Source organism: Pteropus medius, unplaced genomic scaffold, assembly GCF_902729225.1.
Source record: "Pteropus medius unplaced genomic scaffold, Ma_sr-lr_union100, whole genome shotgun sequence".
NCBI classification, from domain to species: Eukaryota; Metazoa; Chordata; class Mammalia; order Chiroptera; family Pteropodidae; genus Pteropus; species Pteropus medius.
Window position 1 is genome coordinate 1,198,713 of NW_024351543.1, and position 18,102 is coordinate 1,216,814.

The 18,102-nt window shown below is 38.9% G+C and overlaps 1 long non-coding RNA gene across 15 annotated transcripts in view; it reads right to left on the reverse strand.

Annotated features, from left to right (window-relative positions):
- Positions 1-18,102, reverse strand: part of LOC120586611 (uncharacterized) — a 696,355-nt gene that overhangs the window by 212,160 nt on the left and 466,093 nt on the right. For 9 of the 15 annotated variants that reach the window (XR_005648748.1, XR_005648747.1, XR_005648746.1 and 6 more), the window contains one exon: positions 9,879-10,816. The exons of 3 other annotated variants lie outside the window; for them this stretch is intronic. This is a non-coding gene — a long non-coding RNA (uncharacterized LOC120586611). The remainder of the gene's footprint in view (positions 1-9,878; positions 10,817-18,102) is intronic. 3 more of the 15 variants (XR_005648753.1, XR_005648757.1, XR_005648755.1) reach the window with 2 other exon arrangements.

Consider the following 18,102-nt stretch of genomic DNA (forward strand, 5'->3'; position numbering starts at 1 on the left):
TGTAATGGTGAATCTATTAATAGATCTGGACTAGATTCTACTTAATAGAACTTATAGTTTAGGAAGGATTTATGTGATGAGATGAGAGCAGCTAGAGTGAACAGATGAGTGAGGCCCATCGACTGAGTAATTCTGCATCAAGTACTTGAAACCAGCGTTAAAGCTGAATTCAGTACAAAGACAGCCTCATCCAAAGCATGGATTCCTCATGCGTTCTCTGCCTAACAAGACATTCAAATTAACATGTTGGTGAACCTTAAGCCTATAGCTGAGGCAAGCAAGCATTCCTAGGTGGATGGGGTATATGTGTGATTGTGTATGTGTGTGTGCATGCATGTGTCTGTATCTGTGATGTATGCATACACACATGCAGGTATGTAGGTTTTTTTCCCTAACAGGTAATAACCATGACATTACAGCATAGGAATAAGTGATGATGAGGAGGATAATAATGGTGATTACAACAACAACTAATATTTATTGTAGCTCACTATTTACCAGGTATTGATTTAAACCTTTTACATTTATTAGGTCATTTAGTCCCCCATGGTAATTTTACGATGAAGGTATCATTATCATCATCATCATCATCATCATCGCCATCATCATCATCACCCCCATTTTATAGAATAAGAAACTGAGGCAGTGAGAAGTAAAGCTTTTCCAAGGTCACACAGCTAGTAAGTTATAGAACCCAGGCAGAACCCATAGCAGAGTGTACACTTAATCACTCTGCTATGCTGCCTAAATCCAGGAGAACAATAGGAGAGTTGTACTCCTTCATGTAGAAACTTATCTATGCCTACATAATTTCTTTTTTTTTACATTCCCATGGATAAAAATGATTTGAGGCTACTCTTACTAGAGCAGTAGCTCTTCTCAGAAAAGTGACAATGGCATATCATGTTGTTCAGGCATATAATGAAAGCATTACGGTAACGGATGAGAGAGATTCGGCACTATTAGATGACAGTTTTTTAGTTATACTCTTTAAGCAATAAAGAAATATTGTGACGAAGCCATAGAACGAAGCCAGGCTAATATAGAAAGTAGCTAATATAGAAAGCCAGGCTAATATAGAAAGAAATATTGTGACGAAGCCATAGAACAATAGACAGGCTAATATAGAAAGTAAAAATTTTGGTCTCAGTCAGCTACTAAGTCTGGGTCCAGCTCTCTACTTCCCCATCCTCCATTTCTCTATAAGGTGACATAAGGGTTAATAAGGTGACCATAAAACACATTTACCTTGTGAGAAGTCATAAGTTCTATTACTACTGTGATTTTTCTGAACCAAGGTAATATTCTACTGGGATTTCTTTAAATTAAGACAGCAGGTGCACAGATGGCTCCCTAGCTCGGGCAAGAGAGTGACCAAAGGAAACATCAGCACCATAACGACTGAAGAAGTTTGGACTTTAGTGTCTCATTTTGTATTGCCCATTCTTGACATAGCTGAATGTTAATGTAGGGGCACGAACATGAAATTTTCTTTAGAAACCAAGGAGAAATGTACTTAGCTTTGAGGCTTTCCTTGTGGGCTCCTGGAGTCAACGCCAAAGCATGATCTAATAAATACTTTCAGTTTTTACTTTAAGTAATTTGAAAACTTTCGATTTTAAATAAATTTATTTTCCTTGGAGTATAAGCACTCAGGTCAATTATTATGGTTTCCAATTTTCAGCTTGACTATATATCAAGACAGAATGTCCATTGTAGATATCTAGGAAATGACTTTCCTTGGGCCCCATATAACCTTTACCTTACTGGATACCAAGACTATCCAATACTATAATTTTCACAAGTGAGCAAGGTTGAAGTAAAGAGGGGGAAAGAGTGGGGCAAGGACTCATAGGCTGTAAACCTGCTATACAGGTAAGTCTAATGTTTATTGTTTCCACTTTTCTAGCCTCAACATGTTGGAAGATTCTTACCTTAAACCGAGTGGAGAGTGTCTTCAAGCAGAAAAACAGGAACACCTATACCCTAAACTTGTCAGTGGTTCCTGGCCCTTTTTAGCATTTGACCTTCAAAGAATAATAGAACTGCTTTTATCCCTAAGCCCGTACCAGCTGCAAAGGTGACAGATACCTGTCATATTTTAGGACAGCTTATCACCTCGGCCCCTGGAGTGATTGAGTATTTATAGACGCAAAGACAGAAACATAAAGCACATATGTATAGGCAGGAGTCCCCTGGAGGTGGCGATTAGGACTAGGCAGTAATTTTAGCTTGAAGTTTCTATGACTTAAATAGCCACTTGAGCTCTGCTCTTGCAGTTTACGATGTCAATAGAACCCCTAAATGAAATTACAGCCTTCTGATACGCAGCAGGATATCCTTTCTCTGCCATGCAATGTACATGGCCAGGAGAAATTGCTCTGTATATGGAGTTTCACTAAAGCAGAATTTATCATAAGGCTGCTCTGCTAAAATATCATTATGCTGTTATTCACTGGATAACACATCTAATGACTCGGGGTGCACTTGATAGCCATGTTTCAGTGAACACAGACGCACGCTCTGATGTGAACTGGGCACTCCAGTGCTTCAAAGCGCTATCGATTTCAATTCTACCATAATTTACACCTGGCTTGTTTTGCCAATAGCTTGAACCCATGCTAACTCTGGAATATACACACACAAGTATTAGAGAGATCAGAAATGAACTGTACAGCAAAAAAGCATGTAGCAAGCTTTACAGGAGTCTGTCTTTATAACCATCTCCCTCGATGTAATATTCTGCATAACTTTCTTGTTATGCTTGCGCATTTCCTGTTATCGCTGTCTCCTGGTTGGTGGGGACAGTAATAGAATAACCTCTTATATTGGTACAAACTTCCAGAACAGGATCTGAATGCCAGTCATCTTGGCTCCACCACCACTTAGCACAATTACTGGCACATAATCGTTGCTCACAATAATCTTCTCAAAAGCTACGCTTTCTCTCTCTGTTCCATAAAAGTGGTGTACCCTTTTGGTTTCTGTCGAGATATTTTCCTTGAGAAAATTCCACTCCATAATTTTAACTACTACCATGATGCTGATAATTCAGATGATTGCCAAACTCATCTCTCTCCTTGACCTATCTCCAGCTTTCCTGACTAAATCCAACAGCCTAAATCCAACAGCAGTCTGAATGCTCCCCCAACATCTCAAAATCAACACATGCAAAAGTTAATGTATCATCTTCCTCAGCCTACAAAACCTGCTCCTCCTCCTCAAAGCTTTCTTGCTTAGTTGTAAAAGGCAGAAACGTGGGAGCAATCAAAAAATTCCTTCTTCTCTTGATTCCCAGCCCAAAGGTTATTAAATTGTGTCCATTCTGCCTTTTATCTCTCCTCCTCTAATACATCTCCTCCTCTATTCCCACAGTTATTGTCCTAGTTCAGGGCTTCATTGTTTCCTGTCTGAACAGATTTCAGTTGCCTCCTAACTCATTTTCCTGTCTCTATTCTCCCATTCCTCCATCTTGCTGCCAGGGTGATCTTCTATTACACGATTTGATCATTAACCTTCTCAACTTAAAACCTTTTGATAGCTCCCCAAATGCCACAAGATAAAGTTAAAATTTCTTTGCATGGCAATCGAGGACCAACATGATCATTCCCTGCCTGCATCTACAGCATCATTTCTCCCCACTCCTCCACTAAACATCAGTAATACTGGTCCCCAACTCTGCCATACTATTTCCTGTTTAAGTGCCTTTGGCCCTGCTAGTCCTCTTACAGAATGCTCTTTTTCCCTCTGACAATCTGGGAAAATCCTTCAAGGCCCAGCATGGATTTATTAGCTCTTCTGTGAATCTTTCCTTGACCCTCTACTCCAAGGTACATTCAGCTAAACACTCACTATTTTGTGCCTCCGAGGTTCCTGAAACATCTTTAAATTATGATACTTAGCAGAGGATGTTATATAAATTCGTTTCCTTATCTGTCTCTCCTCTAGTGAGCAACTTGAGGCCATGTATTATTCATCTTTGCATTGTAATAGACAAAGCCAAAACCTTCACAACAGCGTATCGAGGCCTATGTGCCCAAACCCCCACTGCCTCCCCTACCTCATCTCCTACCGATCTCCTGCTGGCCCACTGTGATCCTGCCACAAAGACTTCCTTGTTTTCACTCAAACTTGCTAGATACTTTCTTGTCCGGGACCTTTGCACCTGATGGTTCCACTGCCAAAAATGCTCTTGCCTAGATGTCCACAAAACTTGCTTCTTCCCTTTTCTCAAATGTTGTCCTTTCAGTGACGCATTCCCTCACCATCCAATTTAAAATTGCAACTTTGTCCTTGACACACACACACACACACACACACACACAATACGCACACACACAATCTACACACACCAAACTTTCTCTTTCCCCTTTCACTTTTCTCCATAGTACTTATCGCTATCTTACATGCTATGTATTTTACATATGTACTTGTTCGTCGTCTTCCTCTCCTGCCTAAAAATCAAGCATTTTGAGACTAGAGACTTCAGTTTGTTTTGTTTAGGATAGTCTCCTTGGAAAAGTGTTCGGTACATAGTATGTACTCCTTAATAAATATTTGTTAGTAAATGAATCAATCCTTAGCTTCTAGAATAATACCTGACAGAGTATGGGTTTAAAAATGTTTCTTGAAATAATAAATAAAAAAAAAATGAATGAATGAATGAATGTTAAATCCATGTTTAATGAATGTAATGAAGACACAGTCTTTGTAATCTGATCCTCATAACAACACTGGTAAGTAAGTTGAATAGGTACTATTATTCTCATCAGACAAATGCAGTAGATGAGTCCCAGAAAGGTTAGGAACCTAAATTAAAGCTACATGGGTAGCTTAATGTTTGCTACTCTTTTCGATTCACTATTAAAAGGCAGAAAAGCTTCTTTGCACTATGTTCATGATGTACTTGTAACATTCATTACACTAGTTTGATTCCTCTTGACTAGGAAGGCAATTAACAGGAGGTGCAAAGGGCTAATACTTTTATTATAATTTGCATCTTTCCTTATTAGGTGCTTTTCATAAAACAGATCCTTTTCTTTCATTTTCAAAAGTGGATTAGGCACTCATACAATTTTGCCCCTCAGAGTGGTTTGTACATGACTACCCAAGAGGACATCACTCTACAAATCCTGCCAGAGTGAACTGGAAGGTGAGTGTGGCATTTGTAGCTTGAGGATGAACCAGTTGTTTGGAGCCAGGTTTGTGCTAATGGAGTTGTCCTCTATGTGTTAACACCCAAAGGAGAACAAATGCAACAACAAAATATTTCAGTTTTTGGCATGTCTATGGAGAGTTAACTTTCCATTGTTCAAGGGTTAATTATCCATTATGTGAATCCCTTCTCTTTCTCCCTCTGGCTGCTTACCTCTAGGAATTCAGTTTACCAGAGGATAAGTAGGGAAAATAAAAAGAGATGAAAATGAAATGAGCACATTTTATTTCTCTATATTAGAAACTCTAGAAAATAATTCAGTGTAGGAAACAGAATTAGATGTAGTGGGGATTGCCAAGTTGATTGACCATTGATAACAGATGTAACTAAAGCACATTTTACACAATATTTTGGTTTCTTTTAATTATTGCTTATTATGGTTGTTTCATAGTATATGAAGTTACTCTCTGGATGTGATTCATATCAGTAGCATACAGTTTAGGGTACTGGAATGGGCCGCTCTCATCCAGTGTCCCCAGAGCACTGAAGGTGCGTTAGCATACTACGGCTCAATGACTAAAGCAGCACCAAGCCGTCCTACCAATTTCTCTACTCATCCATGAGAACAATTGCACTTAGCTATTTTCAGCTATTATTTCCCTAAAACGGAGCATTTAATTAGTGCTTGTTAAGATAGTGCAAATGGTTTAACTGACTGTCCTCTTGCCCCTCTCTTTATTTTGCTGTCTATCTGCCCTGCCTCATCCTTATCTAGTTCACAGGCCAGTCATAGCCAGTCTTCAAGCCTTTCCACAGCTGACATGCCTGAGTCCTCTAGACACTCAGTTTGAGAAAAGGAAGAACCCTTCACTGGCTGTAAGTAAATATTGACAAGCTGGAGAGGCCTTCGGTCAATACATTATAGGTGAGACTGGGACTTTCAGACTACGTGAGCAGACCAAATGGGGTATTTGGCTTACACTCATGAGTCCTGGAAATTGAATGGAACTATTGACCTATGTCTCATCAGAAATCACCTGGGCGTTGCGGGTATTAGAGAAGCTACCTCAGCAAATGGCTGGAGATGCTATCTGCTAGTTGGAAGATCTAATATGTAAGTTTAAGGGATTCAGGTATAGAAGAAGCTGTGATTTGTTTTCTGGATATATTTCTTCCATTATAATAAGCAAAATGTATTCCCTGTCAATGTATTGCTATTTAGATAGCCATCAATTCATTTATTCACTCACCTATTCATTGATCTTCTAGTCAGACTGAGGCAATTTGACATTGGTTGGGAGGGGGATAAAACATAAAATGCAGTACCTGGACCCTAACCACTTGTTTCATACATTCAAAAAAAAAAAAAAAATCAAAACTTGAATTCAAAGCAGTATGTGATAAGTAAAAAAATTAAAGCTATAGATTTTTTAAATGCTATCAATGTCAGAAGGGGAAGTTCAATTTTAGTTTGGGTTATTATGAAAAGCTTCAGAGAAAAAAGTGTTATTTGACAAGGATATAACTTGGCTAGGTATCTTGAAAGCTATCTGGAAAATTATAGTTGCTGTTGCTAATATGTAAATACAGCATCGAAGTATTTAAAGTACAACTAAATAGCTGAGAAACTAGAATAAACTGGGTCATTTGTACATAAATTCATTCTTATAAAATAAAGCGAATTCATTAAATATATTTTCAATTTTAAGATAATAGCAATTTAATTTCTTTCTATTTAATTTTAAACTGCTTTATACATATAGCAATTAATATTTTGAGGTTGTGCATAATAGAATTTAGGTATATAACCTAACATGCATATTCGATGAAGGATAATTACCAAGCTTATCGGCTAACCAAATTTTACCTTTTGCAGGTATTATTCATAAGTAACTGTGTAAAATTTCTGTTATCAGTGCGATAAAATGTCAGCTACACTTCACTTATGGTCAATTTGAAAAATGTTTGAATTCAAAAGCAAGTAAGTCTAGGTAGTATTTGGTCATATTTTTAATAGCCTAATATAAGTATTTGAGCATTCACATATATAGGCATATTTACAAGATAACGTACATACACAATCACTTGATACAATGAGTGAATCCCTTATTAACTTTTTAAAACATGTATTTTTAAAGGAATCACATAAATATCAAGAAGCATTTCTACACAAATAAGAAAAAATGATTTCTTACTGAGTCAATCATAATTCTCTTATTTAGCAATGTCTCTGTGTCTAATTGTGACTACCTAATTAAATGAATATGACATATAGAAAGTGCCTACAGCTAAAACGTGCATGCAAGAAAATATACATTTTACAATATGCATCTTCTGAAATGAAATTAAAATTTTCGGGATGAGCACTAGAAAATTGAATTATTGATAGTATACTGTGACGGTTTAAATATATGTATCAAAAAATTGGATATGGATACAACCATTTATTTCTATCAGAGGTATACTGATCGAATTAATTTTATACTCTAGCTTAGCCATGGGATTCTTCCATGGCCACGTGGAACTCCACGTCTTGGCAACAATAAGGTAAATCTCTCAGGCAGGTTACTTTTTGAAATGTCATCTCTTGGGATATACTCTTAGATATATGTGTTTGCCAATTCTCTGCTTAACATCACTTAAAAATTTTTATATACACACGTAGAAGATTTCAATTAAAAAAAGCCTTCAAAGTGTTAGAGATCCAGCTTGCCCTCAGTGTAGTCCTAATAGACATCCCTACCACAGACAAACAAACAATTCTCCTGGGAGTCTTTGCAGCATGAGTGTTAATTGAGGGAAGGACAATCCCCTATGTATGTCTTGTTGGTAATGGACTAAATGCTAGGTACCTTTTTTCATACCATATTTTAAAAAATTTAACGCCATTTTCCCATTCTACTTCCTTCTTTAGAAAACAAAAGACTTAATGGAAAATCCCCAAGAAACATTATACATACAAATAGTATGGTCATAACTAACATGGCCTAACTGAAATAGGCAAATTACATATTATTCCATACCATTAAACTTTTAGCATACTGGTCCTAATAAAACTGAGACTGCTTCCTATCACAATGACAGCTGAGGAATCTGATGTGGCTCACGAACGATAGGAATTGTGATAGGAAGCTGACTCTTTGTTCTAGGTCACTGACAGACCCTGATGAGGCTGTAGCAGGGGCCAGTCTCTGCAAGGAACTTGAGATACATGAGCATTCATGAGTTATATGGTTAAGAATCTGAATTGTTTATGAGTAGCAAACAAAATTCCAAAGCTAAGTACCAATGTAATATGTTTAATGACTGCACCAGCTTGGACAAGAGTATACACAGCAGACACACATAATACACATCTGGTTAAATGTAAAATCAACTATTGCTAAAGCATTTTTAACTTTTAGAAGAAATCTACTGGCAGCGTGTTAATAGCAAGGAAAACTAAAACAATAAAATAGCCTCTCTTTCCAAATATTTAAGAACATCGAGTAAGTGCCCCTTAGGCTAGATTGTGGTTCTTGGAAGTTTTAGCCTATGAGAACCATATTGGGGACATCAAAGGCTCCTCCCTCTTTCCAAAGAGCAATTCACTTCAGATGCTGCCACAAAGTCAAATGCTTTAATGGCCACCATGTTTTTTTTTTTTTTTTCCCCCACTCAATATTTTGGAGCATGCCAGATTCTTGAAATTGAAAAGAAGACAAAAAAACACAGTAAGATCAAATATCACAGGAAGAACAACTAAGTAGATACCTGATTATAAAGGACAAATACACATTCCAGGTGAAATTCCACTTCCAGGGACTGTGTGAGTTATTAATAAGGACACAGAAGGCACATATCGACTCTGAAAGCTGGTCTGTTGACTCCTCTGTTAGTCTCGTATTAGACAGGATGCAACCACCCCCATTCCATTCCTTCGACAACTTCCCAGAGCACACTCAATCAGAGTCTCTTATATTGAGGACACTACTATATTTGGGTTTAATACTGTGAGGACAGTCATCTAGTTTTTCTATGTCAGGATGATAAATTTCCCTGGAACTAAATAAGGATTCTCATTGCATTCTTCTGTTCGATACCATGAATGCAGAAGAATGAAGGAGAGGGTGTGACAAATAATATTATTCAAAGGTTGGGTGAGGGGAGGGTCCTCATAACATTTAAAAGCAACCGGTTTTTAGCAAAGTGATCTTTAGAAGAACAGTATTAACAATATCCTCTTGCTATGCATCCACTTTTCTCTTTTGCTTAACTGAGTACGTAAGTATTCTGACCATAATGTAAATGTTCAGAACAGAGATGCATGAAAAGTTGGTAGAAAGAAACTTCAAATGTATGATGAATCCCACTTTCGCTTCCCCCTCCTACCACCCCGAATACTACCTCCCTGCTCCCACTCACTCACCTACCTCTCTCCTCCCACCAGCATGTGTGCTAGGCATGTCAAGGCTGACATCCATCGGTGGCAGCATGAAGCCCATGCCTGCAGGCTCCTCCTGAGCATAGACTCAAGGCTCTGCCATTGTCCATAGAGCACTCTCGGCTGTGCACACTAAAATCTTCACCATTCCATTGGATAGTTTGGTAGCTTTTTTTTTTTTTTAAAAAAAATCTTTATTTTTTTTCTTTAAAAAAAAAACCTCCCGTTACTTCCTGACTGCCTCAGAAACACCAAGAATAGAATCCTTGACACATCAAATTCTGGAACCTCACCACTCACCAGGACTGTGGTTCCTGATCCAAGGAGTGTCGACTGAGAATCAGCACAGTCTCTTGAGAGTATCCAGGCCTGGCTGCTAAGCTCCCTGCTCTGATTAGTTTGTCGAGTTCACAGTGTTCCAGAGTGCTGAAGCACAGAAATTAGGGAGGGGAGGTGGAAGGAAAATCACTGGAGCCTCTTACGATCTAACTTCCACTAACTGAGAGGAAATGTCTTATAAATAAACAACAGCAACAGAAACAAAAAAAAAAAAACTCATCCCGTCCTGCCAGAGGAATGTACATTATTGTCTCCCGACGGAAAACTTTACACCACACCAGAATGCAGCCATGTCTCCTGAAACTACCTCCCTCAAAACAGAAAGAAAAAGGGAGTTGAGAAGAAAAGGAGAAGAAAAAAAGATTTTTTCATCCCCTTGAATTCTATTGGGAAGTTCATGTGAGTTCCCACTAGACAAACTAAAGCAAGCAGTTTCAACAGTGTCACTGTTCCAGGATTTCTTGCGGAGGCTGCTTATTAGCAAAATTTCATTTCTGCCCAGATCATTGCTGTGCCATCCGGACATTTTCAGAAGGGAAGTTCAGGGAAGGGGGGGGAGGGTTCCACTGTGGAGGAGAGGAAGAAGAGAGGACAAAGGAACACTCCTGGTGAACCGGAATGCCCTAGCCACAGCCATGAGAAAGCCAGCCCCACCCTCCACCCGACTACTGCTTGTTGAGGACTTGGTGATGCGGTGTGTTTAATCTACTTACTCTTTCTGCTCGGGAGGCTGAGGTTCCTACATTTCCAGCTCATGCTGGACTGTACCGTAAGCAACAAGTGAAATGAGTTCAGTGATCTCATTCTAGTCCTTCGACTCCTGTCCACATCGCTAAGCGACTGCACAGCTTGGCACAGGCCGGGATGAGTCAGCAGTCTCTGGTCATGAGAGGCCAGGCCTGGAATAGCAGGGGGGTTTAGGTCAGGAGCAAATCGAAGCAGAAAGGCTAGTCGAGATGGCAGGGCTCAGCTCTGCAGTACACGGAGATACTGCAGGTCAAAATGAAAGGGCCTCATCAGCTCTGGGGTGAAGACTGTAGGATTGCAGAAAAAGGAGCAGCAAGGGAAAGACTCAAAACAGCTGCCTACCAAACACAGCAAGAACGAATTAGAGTACCACATTCAGTAAAAGAGGGCACTGGTAGAGGCCTGGAAAAGAAAAGATGCTCATTTGGATTTCTGGAATACCTTTTCTTCCATGTGCTCTTGCACTGGATTTAAGAAACAGTGGTTACCTATATACTATCGTGGTTTTTTGGTATTGCTTTTCCAATTTAGTAAGTAGCCAAACAAACAAACAAATAAAAGCAAAGCACTGCACTTTAAGTAACAAGAAGCCTCATGCTACATAAAATAATATAAGTGAGAGCCTAGTATCTCAAAGATACACATTTGGGTCAATAGTGTCCTTGTATAGTTTGTAAAATACCGGTCACAGAATGGTTAAAGAGAAGCACTCCTTAAATCACGCTTTGGTGTGGGTAGAGAAAAACTGAGAGAAAAGAGAGGTATAGATTCAATGATGAAATACTAGAGAAATATGACATGTCCATATTTCTACTCAATGGGGTCAACATAGACTTCCATCAGGAAGTGACACTTCCCAGCACTAGGAGTTTCAAACACCTCTCCCTGAGCAGTAGTTCTATAATACAGCCAGAGGAGAGGGAAAATGAAACAGTTAGAGGGAAAAACCAGATCTGACATAAGAAATAAATTAGCAATAGAAATTTGGTTTCGGAGAAGGCAAACAGTCCTATAAGCCAACTGATAAAGAAAAGTCTTAGTGTCTGAAACAAACTTAGACAGACCATATCTCGATAAAGAAACTGAGGTGGAGACTGAGAATTAGCAGTGAACAGTATTGATGGCCCCAAAATAAGGAAATATACAATCTCAAGTCAGGTGATGTGTAGCAAGAACAGCATGGCAAAGAGAATAAGATAAACAGAGTTGGGAAACACTAGTAAAAGATATCTTTAAAGTTCTTTGACAAGGAATAATAAGGACTCACTAAATATTCCTAATTGTTATCCCTTAGAGATGTACAGATGTGTAAGAAAATGTGAATTTTATTTAGTCTCATTCCAGAGAGTATTAAACCATCTCAATACATCTTTAATACATGCTTAACCTTGGACAAATGAACTTTGTAGCCTTCAGTTTCCTTCTCTTTGAAATGGAATATTATCACTCTTATTGAATTATCGTAAGGACTGAATTAATGTTTGGCTGATGGTTGGTCCTTATCACGGCAGTGTGTGTCACATTGCAAACACTCAATAAATTGCTATTATTTTTATTTGACTATCATATCATCCTCCTAAGTGCCCAGTGAAAGAATCACATGCACTGTTGTTCCACCGGATTGAGTGGAGCCAATATGAAGACTAGAGTAAAATCAGTGGGGTAACACACCTCAGAAAATGCTGCTTTGAAGAGCTTATTTCTGTGTGGGTATGTTAAACATTATCCTTGAGCACAAAGGATGTTAAAAATCTGTTATGTTAAAATTGTGTAATTTTGGGGGGTATCTATGTTGTCAAAGCAGCTTGAAGCTTAACACTATCCGGTAACTAGAAGCCTAAAAAAGAAAAAAATGAATTTTTAGAAGCTTCTCCAAAAGCAACAGGATAAAAGTGCTATTGGCCTTGACCGCATGATGAGGGTTTTTTACCAAAGGGGAAAACTTAGTCCAGTTGATCATCCCAGCCTAATTGATTAATTGTGGACCTGACCATCTGGCTGATGAATGCTGACACCCAGCAGTGATTACTGTGTAACACAAATCCGGATGTGCTCTCCCCGATGCCTCCCACAATAATGGTAGCTCTGAGCTTAAGGTTAGTTTATTCAGGCCTCTTGGCTCAATCTCTTCATGGAACAGTGGTTGTGGCAGGGAATATTTTACTAGAACTGGTCAAGTATTATCTTCTCTTATTTCAGTTACCCCCTCCTTTCCAGCTCCACGCCTACCCGCTCCTGAGCCCTCTCTTGTATATAATCACTTTTCATGCAAAGCATTCCATCTGTAGTTTTCATCATACTGTCTGATTCTCTCATTTCCGGTTGCTCTGTTCTGAAAAATATTTGACTGGTCTAAAAGACCTGTACTGCTGTTTCACAGGGAATCCTATTGAGACATTTTTATTATATCTTCTTTGCTACTGGCTCACTTAAAATTACTCTGTGCTTCCAAATAAAGAAAATTATTTCACCTAACTCACGAGCCTGATTAAAAGGCCCACATGTGGCCCGAGTTCTCCATGGGGTTGACAGTATACAAAGGTCAATGGAAGTTAATTCTTACATCTTAAATCTACATCCGGTCCTCGGTTTGTAATGTCCCATGGAGAAGACCTTCCCATGAGAACTCTGGAGCACATTTCACTGCTAGAGAAAGAAAGTCAAGCTCATGTAAATAATAGGGATCAATAGCAATGCCACCCATAGACCAGTCTACACTGAGAGCTAACCTGTATGTGGGAGAATTCTCTCAGCAAATCCAATTTAAATGCATACACACACACACACACACACACACACACACACGTCAAATTATTTTATTATTTTTTGTGGGAATGCATGGAGGAATAAACAGACACAAAATATCTTGCACAAGCTTGGCCAACAAGTCTCAATGAAGGAAGATTATCTATTTCTCCTCTTCTTTTCCCAGACTGATTACCATCTCAAAATTCATCAATTTTCTTGTTCCCTGCTTATTGCTGAATTCTTCTGTGTTCTAGGCTGGGTTAGTGTTAATTTTCAGTAGAAGATGGCAGTAGCACGCTGAACTACAGAGTTACAGACTGGAGTTGGGAAACGTTTTTGGCCCGACTGTCAGTAAACAACTATGTGTCTAGGGCAAGTCAAGTCCCTCAACTCCCCATGTCTAGTTTCTTCATTGAAAAATGATAGGGTAGGACTGCAGGAACTCCACAGTCTCTGCCAACACTAAGAGTCTATGGTTCTATAGCTCATTTCCTTTTTTTCTCTGGCATTAACTGCTCAACAACTCTGCTTATAGTCATCTCTCTGCTCTCAGTTCCTGATGAAAAAAACATTTCGTTTACTACCCGGTATTTGGTATTTGTAACCTCTCTTCCTCTTTTTTTTTTTTTTTTTTTTTTGATGCTAGATATTTTGAGTCATAAATATGAATGCGTCCAGATAGATGCTTTAAATTTGAAGGCGTTTAAGGAGAATAGCTTTCCCATGTAGAGCATTTAGTGCAGCTCGGCATGGAGGAAGCCAGCCATCCAAAAGTGGAGCAAAGGGGCCAATTCACAAATGAGAGGAAGCCTTTCATAATAAGAGTCTCCAGACTCTTCAATTTAGATAAAGCTAAATGCTACCAAATTCGAACTACTTTTCTAATCAATCCCAGACACCATCACAGACACTTAGGACTACAAATTTGAGGGCCAGCACTGGCAGTGATGCAGTTCTTATTTCACCTCCACCATGTATTGCCAAGTAGGATTTAGGATGGCATAGTAATAAGAGCCAAGAGGACAATCTGTCATTTATTTTCCTCCAAACTTTTCGAAATTTCCCATTTGGGCTCTGTTTCCCAGTTTTAATTTGGTAACAGCCATTTTTCAGCATTTCTTTTAACAGGTTACTAATAATTTCTGATATAGGATCTCATATTTCATTTTGCGCTGCTAGAAATGGCTGTTAATATTTCATCTACCTTCAATTCAGCTCTGAATAAAGGCTGCTGGGTTTTCGATACACTGTTAACACTTTGGTTCTGGGGATCTGATCACTGATGTTCACCCAGTTTGTCCATATCTTGTTAGGCAAAAGTAATAGATTACCTGTCTCAGAAATATCTCAGGGTGTGCTATACATTCCTGGATCTTTGATGAAAACGACAAAACAATTATTCTGTGTTTGTTCTCCCAGGCAACTTGCTATTTGCTTCACTGGTAGCATTCTGGAAGCCGAGTGCAGCGGTTAAGAGCCAGGGCTCACGGGCAGATCTAGGTTCACATTCTAGCTCTGAAAATTACTACGCGTAATTAGGCCAGTTCCTTAACCTTCCGAACCTCTGTTTTCCAATTTGTAAAACAGGGATAGCAACAGTGTCTACCTCTATTGCTATCAGGATTCAACAAACCAATGAAAAGTGCTGAGTACTTTCTGAGTTCTCAATAAATGATGGATATCATTATTACCCTAACATTAATAATCGACGAATTTGCATTCAAATGTTATTATTCCGCAAAACTTTTCAAGGCAAACAAACTACTTTTGAGTCCAGACTTTCATTGTTTGCTTTATTATAGTTTAAATTTTAAAAAACTCTTGGTGAAGTCAAGGAAATTATTTAAAAATTGGTCCTTAAAATCATATGATAGTTAAAAATAGTGTGCAGCATCATATTATTATTTTACCTTTCAATTAGCATCAAATTCTCAAAAGTTTTTCTTCATCTGATAAGACACATTGTACCAATGCTAATCCATTCCATAAAGAGATGGCTTACCATATTTACTTTCCCCTATTCCCAAAGAATATAGATTATTTTAATATTCTTTGTTTACATATCAGTCAAGGTCCATCAGGAGAAAGAAACCACATAGCAATTTGAATATGAAAAGTTTAATATAAAGAATTATTAATTATAATAGGAGATTGGAGTAATGAGGGAGTAGCTAGTAAGAAGTAAAGAGAATTCGAAATTATATAAGAGTAGGCAAATATAAAGAGCATAACTATTTGTAGGGCTGAGATAGAATACCCAAGGAAGAGTCTCCTCCACCTCTGGACTAGGATCTAGACCTTGCTGGACCAGGCACAGCCACTGAATGAATGAATGGCAGAGAAATTGCTGGGAAGCTGTGTCAGCAGAACTTGCTGGAAATCTGTACTCTACGGTGTTAGAAAAGCTGTTCAAAGGGAGGTGTCTTATCTGAGGCATGCTACCACCTAACCCAGCCAATGTGTGTATGTGTGCATGTGCATGCGTGCGTGAGTGCGTGGGGGGTGCTAGGGGAACCTGCTGGCCACCAGGCACTGGAGAAGCTATCTGTGCTTTAGCTACTGGGTACCAAGCCAGCTGCACGTGCTGTAGGAGTTAGGCCCTGGAGAAACCATGCACACTGCAGGAGCCTATCAAAGGAGTACATGGAACCAGGAAGGAAAAACCTCGTCCTCCTATAAAGTCTCTCTGAATCCTCTATTGACAAAGCACATTCATAGAGCTGGGGGCGGGGCGGGATATTTAAAGGACCCAGATATGCTTTTGTAGAGTGGGCAAGGAAGGGTACATTTGGATCTGAGAGGCAGTATATTACAACTGGCATAGCATTATTTGCTCACATACTTTATGAAATAACTCACTTTGTAGGTTACAATACAATGTTCTCAACTTACTATATTACTGTTCACCTATACCAATAAATTGACTCTGCATAACTAAATAAATACTGACGGAATTAAGGAAATAATATTCTATTAAATAAAAGTAGTAATACTAGTATTTGTACAACAATCTTTTCCTTCAAATGCTGCCGATACATTTTTATTGTTTATAATTGACCAATTAAGAAAAAGATGTACAGAAATACTAAACTATTGACCTAAATTTATGCATCAGTGATCTCAGTCCAGAATTTCAATGAAGTGGGTAATCAGGAGAGTCATTGCAAACAACCCACAGCTTCAGGAGTGGTAAAAATGCCCTCAATTATCATTTGTAATATAAGTTTTCCTTTTTATTGACAGTAGAACCCCTATTTGCTGTTCTATGACTATGATCTATAGGTTGCTATTTTTCAGAAAAATGTATCATATATTTTGAAAGGAATTTTTCCTATGATTCCTGTCCTATATTGTTCTGCCCTCAGTATGAAACAGAGAAGCATCAGTAAATGACCAATTTGGTGCATTCTTCAAAGTAACAGTGATCATTGTTAAAGCTCACTGTATACCATATAGATGGGGAGGTATATGCCAAAATACTCAAAATATCGGCCCCGCCCCCCGCCCATTGCCTAATTCCCTAATTCCTTTAAGAGGACAGAAGCTCTAAAACACAAACGCTTGACATTAAAAAAGGCTGTGGTGGTGAGGAGCTGAGAGCGCAGAAAGCAACTGGGTGAGAAGAGGGTCCTGCGGGCAGGAGTCTACCAGCAGGCTAAGACCACAAAACGCCCGTCTCACCCACTCCTCTGTGTTTCTCCACGCCTGGTCATAACAGTACCATCTGTTCTTGCTATCATGGAAGGGATCTACTTGTTTCCTCACAGTTGCCTTTTCTGAAAACCAGTGGTATTATCAAGCAAATCATGCCTTGTTGAGTTGTCTCACAATCATATTATAGGCATCGCTGACAGCTGCTGGTGGTTGTCTTCAGGATTTTCTTTAATTCGTGTTGCGTGTGAGGACTGAGGACAAACCTCATGACCCTACATACATTTGATCCCCACCTCCCCAACAAACGCAGACACACTCCTCTCCCCTGCAATTCCTAAGTCCAAAAGAGGATGATGACAAAGGAGAGTCGTAAGTCCACGTGAATCAGGCAGGCAAGTCCGTTTTATTTCAGTTCGCCCTTCTGTTCAGCTGGCTTTCTTGCTCTGACCCACTATACTTACCCTGTCGGCTGCTCTTACTAGCGACATGCCTTTTTAATCAGCCTTCCTGGGGTCTGCATTTGATTACAGCATTTGTGTTCTATTTTGATTCTTTTGTACTGTGCCCTGTGGTGTTAGCTTGAAAGGTGTTACTTATAAAATGAAATTCTATTGTATTGCCATTTGGATTCAAAGAGGACATATAATATTAATGCAGAATGTATTTAATAATATCTCGAATCTATTAAATCAATTTCTTTTTGAGAACACAGAATGGGAGGGAGGCAATTGGGTCGGTAACCAGGTAATATGGCTTAAGAATCACCTGAACTTTCCTTCACAAGTGCTCGTGAAAGCTGGCGCAAGAATCACAGAAGGAGGCTGCCATTGCTCAGGCAGACCACTGCAGCATGCACCTGTTTACACATTCAATTGTGAAGGCCAAACATTTTCCTAGGCCTCAGATGCAATGTTTTTCACTAAGCAAATTGTGGGATGAAACATAGATATGACTTTTTTACTACCTAGGAAGATTTAGGTAAAGAAGGAAATATAATCATCTGTTTCCAAGGAGCTGCTTGCAAGATCTGTAAAAA